Genomic DNA, 13647 nt, shown 5'->3' on the forward strand with positions numbered 1-13647 from the left:
AATCCATTGGGATAATCGTGCGTAGGTTGGAATCCTACCGACTGCGAGTGATATCGTTTTTTAATACCTAGGGAGAAACCTAATAGTCAGTAGTAAAAATAAATAATGAAACATTCGACTTTATTTTTTGAAGTGAAATCCCTTTCAACTCATTTCGATCAATACTTCTCAAGGCATCATTTAAACAGTGAAATATCGTTCGAGAGAGAGAGTACTTTGGACATGTTATTTATAAATATTTATATTAAAACGGTTAAATGTTGTTTCTTACGAACTAACTTTTAAACATGTGAACTCTAACTATTGTTATTATTTAAAGAATACCGGCGTTTCAACGTTCCCAAAACATTCTTTCTATACGTCGGAAATTTTACAGAGTGCGATATTCGCGTCACTAATTACTCTATCTTTAGCTGCTCTACTCAAGTATTCAAAAGATTTCTTTATTTTTATAAGAAAGAACACAGAAAGGAAGAATATTTTCGAAACTATTCACCAAGTGTTTCGTTCAAATTAATAGAAGAAAATATCGCAGTCGGTAGGATTCGAACCTACGCGGGAAAACCCAATGGATTTCTAGTCCATCGCCTTAACCACTCGGCCACGACTGCTGGTAGGTGAGTTATAAATGAAAGTTAGTTCTCAGGTGTAAATGAAAACGAGTTTTTTTGTTTTTAAAAATGGAAACTCAAACGAACATCCCAGGTGTTTAGTTCAGAGAGAGAGAAATCTCAACAATGTTCTCTCCAACTCTGGTGGTCAGGAACGTTGTGGTTTCTCATCTTCCACTCACGTGAGAAATTATTGAAATTTACATGAGGTTTTTGCCTTTATTTTATTTTGACTTTTATACTTAAGAGGAGAGGTTGGTCATAATACTGGTGAGCGAGGCAAACGCGGCATCCAAGATGCCAGGCAGGCCGGAACCAAACAGCAGATATCCAGCTGAATATGAACGCGAGACGACCCGTTTCAGTGCTGGACAATAATGCTGCCTTGGCTGGGATCTAAAGATCCAATGCCTGAGATTTAGCTGCGAGGGGAAATGGGAATGCGCCGGGAAAACCAACTTTCACAGGACAGGCGCCGAAAGATTTACCTGTCCTGTGCCCGAGATCTGAAAAATAAGTACATATTATAGTCATGAGGTTTATCTTTTATGTACTTTGTTGTGTGATTTGTGATTGCTGAAATATGTTATATTGTAAAATGTATTTTGTCCCTGCTTTGGCCAATTTACATAGTGATGCAGTTAGTTTGTTTCAGTGTTCTGCTTTTAAATAACATTTGTATGACATTTCTGGGAGTCTGTTTCTTAGAGTTGGAAAGTTACTAATTTGGTGTATGTAATTTACGGAAGTGTATGATGGTAGTCTGTTTGCAGCTCTTAGTATTTTATTTTGTTGTACTTTGATTTTTTTGTTGTGCGTTACTTCGCATTTTATATGTGACTTGTCATCCACAGTCTATCAACGGACGGATGTAATCCTCGTATATTTATATATTGGTCTTTGGTGAGCAGTTTGAGCGTTTGCTATTTAAAGTCATTAAATGTAAAATGCGTTTTTTTGATTGACGAGTGCATGTTGTTATGTTTTTTTTTCCATGTTAGCCTTGAGTCCAAAGTGATGCCAAGGAATGTGATGTGTTTGCTCATGTTAATGGCGTATTTCCGAGCGAGATATTTACTTTTTCTAGAGTTTTTCTTTGTCTTTTTAATTTCCTGTAAAAGGTGATTGCTTATGTTTTAGTTGGATTTAAAACCACTCTCAATTGTTGCTCCAGTTCGAGACATTGTTTAGTTTCTCGAACGCGAGAGATGACCAATAGTGGGTTTCTGGAGATACTCGAGATTGAAATGTCGTCTGCGTATTGCGAATTGTGAGTGTATGTTAAACTGGGAAAAGGTATATCGCTGACGAAAATAATATACAGTAGTGGAGAAAGGACTGATCCTTGGGGCAGTTATTTTGAAAGTTTTTGATATAGTTTTATTGACTTTTACTTGTGCTATTCTATCTGTTAGGAAGTTTGATATCCATTTAATAACAGTGTGATTTGTTTTCAGATGTGTTAAATTATACTTGATGGCGTTGTGCTAAACGCTGTCAAATGCTTTTTTAACATCTAAAAATACACCTATGGTTGCCTGGTTAGAACTAGGGCGGTATCTGATCGAGATGCGGACTTCTGTATAATTCGATGTGTCTTCATAGTGTCGAAAGGAAGCATGACGTGTTCGTATTTTTGAAGCCTGATTTTCAAGTGCACTTGCTACGAGAGTTCTTTAAACTTTGTTCTGATATCCTATCACACAGCCTGAAGAAGGATAGAAGAATATTTTCTTTAAATTAAAACAACCTAAAACTGCAGATAATAACTGTGTTTTTCTTTCACATTCACAAGAATCGAGTACGCACGTGCCTTTGTGACGGATGGTACTCAGTTGCTACATGCTTGATGAGAATGTATAGGGGAAAAGAAAATTCTTCCAACGTAAATCTGAAGGTGACGCCGAAGGACCAAAATCCGTAAAACAGAATTATTACAAACAGAAGTCGTTCAACACACATAAAGTACAAATAAATATTGGAGCACAACAAATAAAACAATCTTTATTCCATCGTTTATTTAAATTGACGAAACCTTTATTATTAAATATTCAAAGGGAAGATCTTTTTATCGTTTTAACATCTCATTTTCTTTATTTTGATACATTTTTTCTTCTAATATGCAATGTATCGATTTTCTCAGCGCACTGTCTAACAACTGCTGCGCTTGTCAGTTCCATTTCTCACGACATTGTTTACGGTTCGGTTGTCGTGTAGATACATGTAGCCTGAGGTGTTACTTTCAACACGTTCACTTTCAGAAAACAGAAGGATTGGAGAAACAATACTTTTTGGAATTATATTCTGTTGTTCAGTGTTCGAGGTTTTAACAGTTAATGTTCTGTAGATATTGGCGTCGCAGAAAGCACAACATCTGCTAATCTTTAAAGTTAGATGCCTCATAATTGATTGGATAGCAAACGTTTAGAAGTATTCTACATTATGTTTTCTTTGAATAGAAAATGTGAAAGAAAATGTACCAGAGTAATGTGAATGAGATGTTACGAAATACAATAGTACGTTAGGTTAGTATTTGAAAATTAAATTGCATAATCAGTTCAGGGCAGTTGTGGCCGAGTGGTTAAGATAATGGATTTGAAATCCATTGGGATAATCGTGCGTAGGTTGGAATCCTACCGACTGCGAGTGATATCGTTTTTAATACCTAGGGAGAAACCTAATAGTCAGTAGTAAAAATAAATAATGAAACATTCGACTTTATTTTTTGAAGTGAAATCCCTTTCAACTCATTTCGATCAATACTTCTCAAGGCATCATTTAAACAGTGAAATATCGTTCGAGAGAGAGTACTTTGGACATGTTATTTATAAATATTTATATTAAAACGGTTAAATGTTGTTTCTTACGAACTAACTTTTAAACATGTGAACTCTAACTATTGTTATTATTTAAAGAATACCGGCGTTTCAACGTTCCCAAAACATTCTTTCTATACGTCGGAAATTTTACAGAGTGCGATATTCGCGCCACTAATTACTCTATCTTTAGCTGCTCTACTCAAGTATTCAAAATATTTCTTTATTTTTATAAGAAAGAACACAGAAAAAAAGAATATTTTCGAAACTATTCACCAAGTGTTTCGTTCCAATTAATAGAAGAAAATATCGCAGTCGGTAGGATTCGAACCTACGCGGGAAAAAACCAATGGATTTCTAGTCCATCGCCTTAACCACTCGGCCACGACTGCTGGTAGGTAAGATATAAATGAAAGTTAGTTCTCAGGTGTAAATGAAAACGAGTTTTTTTTTTGTTTTTTTTTTAATGGAAACTCAAACGAACATCCCAGGTGTTTAGTTCAGAGAGAGAGAAATCTCAACAATGCTCTCTCCAACTCTGGTGGTCAGGAACGTTGTGGTTCCTCATCTTCCACTCACGTGAGAAATTATTGAAATTTACATGAGGTTTTTGCCTTTATTTTATTTTGACTTTTTTATACTTAAGAGGAGAGGTTGGTCATAATACTGGTGAGCGAGGCAAACGCGGCATCCAAGATGCCAGGCAGGCCGGAACCAAACAGCAGATATCCAGCTGAATATGAACGCGAGACGACCCGTTTCAGTGCTGGACAATAATGCTGCCTTGGCTGGGATCTAAAGATCCAATGCCTGAGATTTAGCTGCGGGGGAAAATGGGAATGCGCCGGAAAACCGAACTTTCACAGGACAGGCGCCGAAAGATTTACCTGTCCTGTGCCCGAGATCTGAAAAATAAGTACATATTATAGTCATGAGGTTTATCTTTTATGTACTTTGTTGTGTGATTTGTGATTGCTGAAATATGTTATATTGTAAAATGTATTTTGTCCCTGCTTTGGCCAATTTACATAGTGATGCAGTTAGTTTGTTTCAGTGTTCTGCTTTTAAATAACATTTGTATGACATTTCTGGGAGTCTGTTTCTTAGAGTTGGAAAGTTACTAATTTGGTGTATGTAATTTACGGAAGTGTATGATGGTAGTCTGTTTGCTGCTCTTAGTATTTTATTTTGTTGTACTTTGATTTTTTTGTTGTGCGTTACTTCGCATTTTATATGTGACTTGTCATCCACAGTCTATCAACGGACGGATGTAATCCTCGTATATTTAGATATTGGTCTTTGGTGAGCAGTTTGAGCGTTTGCTATTTAAAGTCATTAAATGTAAAATGCGTTTTATTGATTGACGAGTGCATGTTGTTATGTTTTTTTTCCATGTTAGCCTTGAGTCCAAAGTGATGCCAAGGAATGTGATGTGTTTGCTCATGTTAATGGCGTATTTCCGAGCGAGATATTTACTTTTCTAGAGTTTTTCTTTGTCTTTTAATTTCCTGTAAAAGGTGATTGCTTATGTTTTAGTTGGATTTAAAACCACTCTCAATTGTTGCTCCAGTTCGAGACATTGTTTAGTTTCTCGAACGCGAGAGATGACCAATAGTGGGTTTCTGGAGATACTCGAGATTGAAATGTCGTCTGCGTATTGCGAATTGTGAGTGTATGTTAAACTGGGAAAAGGTATATCGCTGACGAAAATAATATACAGTAGTGGAGAAAGGACTGATCCTTGGGGCAGTTATTTTGAAAGTTTTTGATATAGTTTTATTGACTTTTACTTGTGCTATTCTATCTGTTAGAAGTTTGATATCCATTTAATAACAGTGTGATTTGTTTTCAGATGTGTTAAATTATACTTGATGGCGTTGTGCTAAACGCTGTCAAATGCTTTTAACATCTAAAATACACCTATGGTTGCCTGGTTAGAACTAGGGCGGTATCTGATCGAGATGCGGACTTCTGTATAATTCGTTGTGTCTTCATAGTGTCGAAAGGAAGCATGACGTGTTCGTATTTTTGAAGCCTGATTTTCAAGTGCACTTGCTACGAGAGTTCTTTAAACTTTGTTCTGATATCCTATCACACAGCCTGAAGAAGGATAGAAGAATATTTTCTTTAAATTAAAAACAACCTAAAACTGCAGATAATAACTGTGTTTTTCTTTCACATTCACAAGAATCGAGTACGCACGTGCCTTTGTGACGGATGGTACTCAGTTGCTACATGCTTGATGAGAATGTATAGGGAAAAGAATATTCTTCCAACGTAAATCTGAAGGTGACGCCGAAGGACCAAAATCCGTAAAACAGAATTATTACAAACAGAAGTCGTTCAACACACATGAAGTACAAATAAATATTGGAGCACAACAAATAAAACAATCTTTATTCCATCGTTTATTTAAATTGACGAAACCTTTATTATTAAATATTCAAAGGGAAGATCTTTTTATCGTTTTAACATCTCATTTTCTTTATTTTGATACACTTTTTCTTCTAATATGCAATGTATCGATTTTCTCAGCGCACTGTCTAACAACTGCTGCGCTTGTCAGTTCCATTTCTCACGACATTGTTTACGGTTCGGTTGTTGTGTAGATACATGTAGCCTGAGGTGTTACTTTCAACACGTTCACTTTCAGAAAAACAGAAGGATTGGAGAAAAAGTAATTTTGACAATTAGATTCTTTTTACAAAAGAATTGGAGAAACAATACTTTTTGGAATTATATTCTGTTGTTCAGTGTTCGAATTATTAACAGTTAATGTTCTGTAGATATTGGCGTCGCAGAAAGCACAACATCTGCTAATCTTTAAAGGAAGCTGCCTCATAATTGATTGGATAGCAAACGTTTAGAAGTATTCTACATTATGTTTTCTTTGAATAGAAAATGTGAAAGAAAATGTACCGGAGTAATGTGAATGAGATGTTACGAAATACAATAGTACGTTAGGTTAGTATTTGAAAATTAAATTGCATAATCAGTTCAGGGCAGTTGTGGCCGAGTGGTTAAGATAATGGATTTGAAATCCATTGGGATAATCGTGCGTAGGTTGGAATCCTACCGACTGCGAGTGATATCGTTTTTAATACCTAGGGAGAAACCTAATAGTCAGTAGTAAAAATAATTAATGAAACATTCGACTTTATTTTTTGAAGTGAAATCCCTTTCAACTCATTTCGATCAATACTTCTCAAGGCATCATTTAAACAGTGAAATATCGTTCGAGAGAGAGTACTTTGGACATGTTATTTATAAATATTTATATTAAAACGGTTAAATGTTGTTTCTTACGAACTAACTTTTAAACATGTGAACTCTAACTATTGTTATTATTTAAAGAATACCGGCGTTTCAACGTTCCCAAAACATTCTTTCTATACGTCGGAAATTTTACAGAGTGCGATATTCGCGCCACTAATTACTCTATCTTTAGCTGCTCTACTCAAGTATTCAAAATATTTCTTTATTTTTATAAGAAAGAACACAGAAAAAAAGAATATTTTCGAAACTATTCACCAAGTGTTTCGTTCCAATTAATAGAAGAAAATATCGCAGTCGGTAGGATTCGAACTTACGCGGGAAAAACCCAATGGGTTTCTAGTCCATCGCCTTAACCACTCGGCCACGACTGCTGGTACGTAAGATATAAATGAAAGTTAGTTCCCAGGTGTAAATGAAAACGAGTTTTCTTTTTTTTAAAAAATGGAAACTCAAACGAACATCGCAGGTGTTTAGTTCAGAGAGAGAGAAATCTCAACAATGCTCTCTCCAACTCTGGTGGTCAGGAACGTTGTGGTTCCTCATCTTCCACTCACGTGAGAAATTACTGAAATTTACATGAGGTTTTTGCCTTTATTTTATTTTGACTTTTTTATACTTAAGAGGAGAGTTTGGTCATAATACTGGTGAGCGAGGCAAACGCGGCATCCAAGATGCCAGGCAGGCCGGAACCAAACAGCAGATATCCAGCTGAATATGAACGCGAGACGACCCGTTTCAGTGCTGGACAATAATGCTGCCTTGGCTGGGATCTGAAGATCCAATGCCTGAGATTTAGCTGCGGGGGGGGAAATGGGAATGCGCCGGGAAACCCAACTTTCACAGGACAGGCGCCGAAAGATTTACCTGTCCTGTGCCCGAGATCTGAAAAATAAGTACATATTATAGTCATGAGGTTTATCTTTTATGTACTTTGTTGTGTGATTTGTGATTGCTGAAATATGTTATATTGTAAAATGTATTTTGTCCCTGCTTTGGCCAATTTACATAGTGATGCAGTTAGTTTGTTTCAGTGTTCTGCTTTTAAATAACATTTGTATGACATTTCTGGGAGTCTGTTTCTTAGAGTTGGAAAGTTACTAATTTGGTGTATGTAATTTACGGAAGTGTATGATGGTAGTCTGTTTGCTGCTCTTAGTATTTTATTTTGTTGTACTTTGATTTTTTTTGTTGTGCGTTACTTCGCATTTTATATGTGACTTGTCATCCACAGTCTATCAACGGACGGATGTAATCCTCGTATATTTAGATATTGGTCTTTGGTGAGCAGTTTGAGCGTTTGCTATTTAAAGTCATTAAATGTAAAATGCGTTTTTTTGATTGACGAGTGCATGTTGTTATGTTTTTTTTCCATGTTAGCCTTGAGTCCAAAGTGATGCCAAGGAATGTGATGTGTTTGCTCATGTTAATGGCGTATTTCCGAGCGAGATATTTACTTTTCTAGAGTTTTTCTTTGTCTTTTAATTTCCTGTAAAGGTGATTGCTTATGTTTTAGTTGGATTTAAAACCACTCTCCAATTGTTGCTCCAGTTCGAGACATTGTTTAGTTTCTCGAACGCGAGAGATGACCAATAGTGGGTTTCTGGAGATACTCGAGATTGAAATGTCGTCTGCGTATTGCGAATTGTGAGTGTATGTTAAACTGGGAAAAGGTATATCGCTGACGAAAATAATATACAGTAGTGGAGAAAGGACTGATCCTTGGGGCAGTTATTTTGAAAGTTTTTGATATAGTTTTATTGACTTTTACTTGTGCTATTCTATCTGTTAGGAAGTTTGATATCCATTTAATAACAGTGTGATTTGTTTTCAGATGTGTTAAATTATACTTGATGGCGTTGTGCTAAACGCTGTCAAATGCTTTTTTAACATCTAAAAATACACCTATGGTTGCCTGGTTAGAACTAGGGCGGTATCTGATCGAGATGCGGACTTCTGTATAATTCGTTGTGTCTTCATAGTGTCGAAAGGAAGCATGACGTGTTCGTATTTTTGAAGCCTGATTTTCAAGTGCACTTGCTACGAGAGTTCTTTAAACTTTGTTCTGATATCCTATCACACAGCCTGAAGAAGGATAGAAGAATATTTTCTTTAAATTAAAAACAACCTAAAACTGCAGATAATAACTGTGTTTTTCTTTCACATTCACAAGAATCGAGTACGCACGTGCCTTTGTGACGGATGGTACTCAGTTGCTACATGCTTGATGAGAATGTATAGGGGAAAAGAATATTCTTCCAACGTAAATCTGAAGGTGACGCCGAAGGACCAAAATCCGTAAAACAGAATTATTACAAACAGAAGTCGTTCAAATGAAGTACAAATAAATATTGGAGCACAACAAATAAAACAATCTTTATTCCATCGTTTATTTAAATTGACGAAACCTTTATTATTAAATATTCAAAGGGAAGATCTTTTTATCGTTTTAACATCTCATTTTCTTTATTTTGATACACTTTTTCTTCTAATATGCAATGTATCGATTTTCTCAGCGCACTGTCTAACAACTGCTGCGCTTGTCAGTTCCATTTCTCACGACATTGTTTACGGTTCGGTTGTTGTGTAGATACATGTAGCCTGAGGTGTTACTTTCAACACGTTCACTTTCAGAAAAACAGAAGGATTGGAGAAAAGTAATTTTGACAATTAGATTCTTTTTACAGAAGAATTGGAGAAACAATACTTTTTGGAATTATATTCTGTTGTTCAGTGTTCGAGGTTTTAACAGTTAATGTTCTGTAGATATTGGCGTCGCAGAAAGCACAACATCTGCTAATCATTAAAGTTAGCTGCCTCATAATTGATTGGATAACAAACGTTTAGAAGTATTCTACATTATGTTTTCTTTGAATAGAAAATGTGAAAGAAAATGTACCAGAGTAATGTGAATGAGATATTACGAAATACAATAGTACGTTAGGTTAGTATTTGAAAATTAAATTGCATAATCAGTTCAGGGCAGTTGTGGCCGAGTGGTTAAGATAATGGATTTGAAATCCATTGGGATAATCGTGCGTAGGTTGGAATCCTACCGACTGCGAGTGATATCGTTTTTAATACCTAGGGAGAAACCTAATAGTCAGTAGTAAAAATAATTAATGAAACATTCGACTTTATTTTTTGAAGTGAAATCCCTTTCAACTCATTTCGATCAATACTTCTCAAGGCATCATTTAAACAGTGAAATATCGTTCGAGAGAGAGTACTTTGGACATGTTATTTATAAATATTTATATTAAAACGGTTAAATGTTGTTTCTTACGAACTAACTTTTAAACATGTGAACTCTAACTATTGTTATTATTTAAAGAATACCGGCGTTTCAACGTTCCCAAAACATTCTTTCTATACGTCGGAAATTTTACAGAGTGCGATATTCGCGCCACTAATTACTCTATCTTTAGCTGCTCTACTCAAGTATTCAAAATATTTCTTTATTTTTATAAGAAAGAACACAGAAAAAAAGAATATTTTCGAAACTATTCACCAAGTGTTTCGTTCCAATTAATAGAAGAAAATATCGCAGTCGGTAGGATTCGAACTTACGCGGGAAAACCCAATGGGTTTCTAGTCCATCGCCTTAACCACTCGGCCACGACTGCTGGTAGGTAAGATATAAATGAAAGTTAGTTCTCAGGTGTAAATGAAAACGAGTTTTTTTGTTGTTTTTTTCAATGGAAACTCAAACGAACATCCCAGGTGTTTAGTTCAGAGAGAGAGAAATCTCAACAATGCTCTCTCCAACTCTGGTGGTCAGGAACGTTGTGGTTCCTCATCTTCCACTCACGTGAGAAATTATTGAAATTTACATGAGGTTTTGCCTTTATTTTATTTTGACTTTTTTTATACTTAAGAGGAGAGGTTGGTCATAATACTGGTGAGCGAGGCAAACGCGGCATCCAAGATGCCAGGCAGGCCGGAACCAAACAGCAGATATCCAGCTGAATATGAACGCGAGACGACCCGTTTCAGTGCTGGACAATAATGCTGCCTTGGCTGGGATCTAAAGATCCAATGCCTGAGATTTAGCTGCGGGGGGAAATGGGAATGCGCCGGGAAACCCAACTTTCACAGGACAGGCGCCGAAAGATTTACCTGTCCTGTGCCCGAGATCTGAAAAATAAGTACATATTATAGTCATGAGGTTTATCTTTATGTACTTTGTTGTGTGATTTGTGATTGCTGAAATATGTTATATTGTAAAATGTATTTTGTCCCTGCTTTGGCCAATTTACATAGTGATGCAGTTAGTTTGTTTCAGTGTTCTGCTTTTAAATAACATTTGTATGACATTTCTGGGAGTCTGTTTCTTAGAGTTGGAAAGTTACTAATTTGGTGTATGTAATTTACGGAAGTGTATGATGGTAGTCTGTTTGCTGCTCTTAGTATTTTATTTTGTTGTACTTTGATTTTTTTGTTGTGCGTTACTTCGCATTTTATATGTGACTTGTCATCCACAGTCTATCAACGGACGGATGTAATCCTCGTATATTTAGATATTGGTCTTTGGTGAGCAGTTTGAGCGTTTGCTATTTAAAGTCATTAAATGTAAAATGCGTTTTTTGATTGACGAGTGCATGTTGTTATGTTTTTTTTCCATGTTAGCCTTGAGTCCAAAGTGATGCCAAGGAATGTGATGTGTTTGCTCATGTTAATGGCGTATTTCCGAGCGAGATATTTACTTTTCTAGAGTTTTTCTTTGTCTTTTTAATTTCCTGTAAAGGTGATTGCTTATGTTTTAGTTGGATTTAAAACCACTCTCAATTGTTGCTCCAGTTCGAGACATTGTTTAGTTTCTCGAACGCGAGAGATGACCAATAGTGGGTTTCTGGAGATACTCGAGATTGAAATGTCGTCTGCGTATTGCGAATTGTGAGTGTATGTTAAACTGGGAAAAGGTATATCGCTGACGAAAATAATATACAGTAGTGGAGAAAGGACTGATCCTTGGGGCAGTTATTTTGAAAGTTTTTGATATAGTTTTATTGACTTTTACTTGTGCTATTCTATCTGTTAGGAAGTTTGATATCCATTTAATAACAGTGTGATTTGTTTTCAGATGTGTTAAATTATACTTGATGGCGTTGTGCTAAACGCTGTCAAATGCTTTTAACATCTAAAAATACACCTATGGTTGCCTGGTTAGAACTAGGGCGGTATCTGATCGAGATGCGGACTTCTGTATAATTCGTTGTGTCTTCATAGTGTCGAAAGGAAGCATGACGTGTTCGTATTTTTGAAGCCTGATTTTCAAGTGCACTTGCTACGAGAGTTCTTTAAACTTTGTTCTGATATCCTATCACACAGCCTGAAGAAGGATAGAAGAATATTTTCTTTAAATTAAAACAACCTAAAACTGCAGATAATAACTGTGTTTTCTTTCACATTCACAAGAATCGAGTACGCACGTGCCTTTGTGACGGATGGTACTCAGTTGCTACATGCTTGATGAGAATGTATAGGGGAAAAGAATATTCTTCCAACGTAAATCTGAAGGTGACGCCGAAGGACCAAAATCCGTAAAACAGAATTATTACAAACAGAAGTCGTTCAACACACATGAAGTACAAATAAATATTGGAGCACAACAAATAAAACAATCTTTATTCCATCGTTTATTTAAATTGACGAAACCTTTATTATTAAATATTCAAAGGGAAGATCTTTTTATCGTTTTAACATCTCATTTTCTTTATTTTGATACACTTTTTCTTCTAATATGCAATGTATCGATTTTCTCAGCGCACTGTCTAACAACTGCTGCGCTTGTCAGTTCCATTTCTCACGACATTGTTTACGGTTCGGTTGTTGTGTAGATACATGTAGCCTGAGGTGTTACTTTCAACACGTTCACTTTCAGAAAACAGAAGGATTGGAGAAAAGTAATTTTGACAATTAGATTCTTTTACAAAAGAATTGGAGAAACAATACTTTTTGGAATTATATTCTGTTGTTCAGTGTTCGAGGTTTTAACAGTTAATGTTCTGTAGATATTGGCGTCGCAGAAAGCACAACATCTGCTAATCATTAAAGTTAGCTGCCTCATAATTGATTGGATAACAAACGTTTAGAAGTATTCTACATTATGTTTTCTTTGAATAGAAAATGTGAAAGAAAATGTACCAGAGTAATGTGAATGAGATATTACGAAATACAATAGTACGTTAGGTTAGTATTTGAAAATTAAATTGCATAATCAGTTCAGGGCAGTTGTGGCCGAGTGGTTAAGATAATGGATTTGAAATCCATTGGGATAATCGTGCGTAGGTTGGAATCCTACCGACTGCGAGTGATATCGTTTTAATACCTAGGGAGAAACCTAATAGTCAGTAGTAAAAATAATTAATGAAACATTCGACTTTATTTTTTGAAGTGAAATCCCTTTCAACTCATTTCGATCAATACTTCTCAAGGCATCATTTAAACAGTGAAATATCGTTCGAGAGAGAGTACTTTGGACATGTTATTTATAAATATTTATATTAAAACGGTTAAATGTTGTTTCTTTGATTATTAAATATTAAAAGTGAGACGACAATGCAAATGTTTTTTATCATTTTAAAATCTCATTTGCTTTATTTTAATCTTTTTCTAATAATGTGTACTTTAGCGATTTTCTCAGCGCAGTGTGTAATTACTGTTGCGCTTGTCACATCCATTTGTCATGCCATTGTTTACTGTTCGGTTGTCGCGTAGAAATATCTAGCCTGAAGTGTAACTTACATCACGTTCGCTTTCGCACCAACAGAATAATTAGTGAAAAAAAGATAATTTTGTACAATTATATTTTGTTGTTCAGGGCTCCAGGTTTTCTCATCTGTAAGTGTTCTGTAGTTATAGGAGGCACCGAAAGCACATTTTCTTCTGCTAATCTTTAAAGGCACCTGGCTCATAATTGATGGGATTACAAACGTCTCCAAGTA

The 13647-nt window shown here is 35.7% G+C and overlaps 4 non-coding genes across 4 annotated transcripts; all 4 read right to left on the reverse strand.

Annotated features, from left to right (window-relative positions):
* Window positions 1-530: 530 nt before the first annotated feature.
* Window positions 531-611, reverse strand: TRNAS-AGA (transfer RNA serine (anticodon AGA)). Its single transcript has one exon. It is a non-coding gene; the product is annotated as a tRNA-Ser (tRNA).
* Window positions 612-3737: 3126 nt separating this feature from the next.
* Window positions 3738-3819, reverse strand: TRNAS-AGA (transfer RNA serine (anticodon AGA)). The gene has a single exon. It is a non-coding gene; the product is annotated as a tRNA-Ser (tRNA).
* A 3173-nt stretch (window positions 3820-6992) lies between these two features.
* Window positions 6993-7074, reverse strand: TRNAS-AGA (transfer RNA serine (anticodon AGA)). Its single transcript has one exon. It is a non-coding gene; the product is annotated as a tRNA-Ser (tRNA).
* A 3171-nt stretch (window positions 7075-10245) lies between these two features.
* On the reverse strand, window positions 10246-10326 carry TRNAS-AGA (transfer RNA serine (anticodon AGA)). The gene has a single exon. It is a non-coding gene; the product is annotated as a tRNA-Ser (tRNA).
* Between the last annotated feature and the right edge of the window lie 3321 nt (window positions 10327-13647).

The sequence above is a fragment of the Tachypleus tridentatus genome, chromosome 8 (assembly GCF_004210375.1).
Source record: "Tachypleus tridentatus isolate NWPU-2018 chromosome 8, ASM421037v1, whole genome shotgun sequence".
In the NCBI taxonomy this organism is placed as follows: Eukaryota; Metazoa; Arthropoda; class Merostomata; order Xiphosura; family Limulidae; genus Tachypleus; species Tachypleus tridentatus.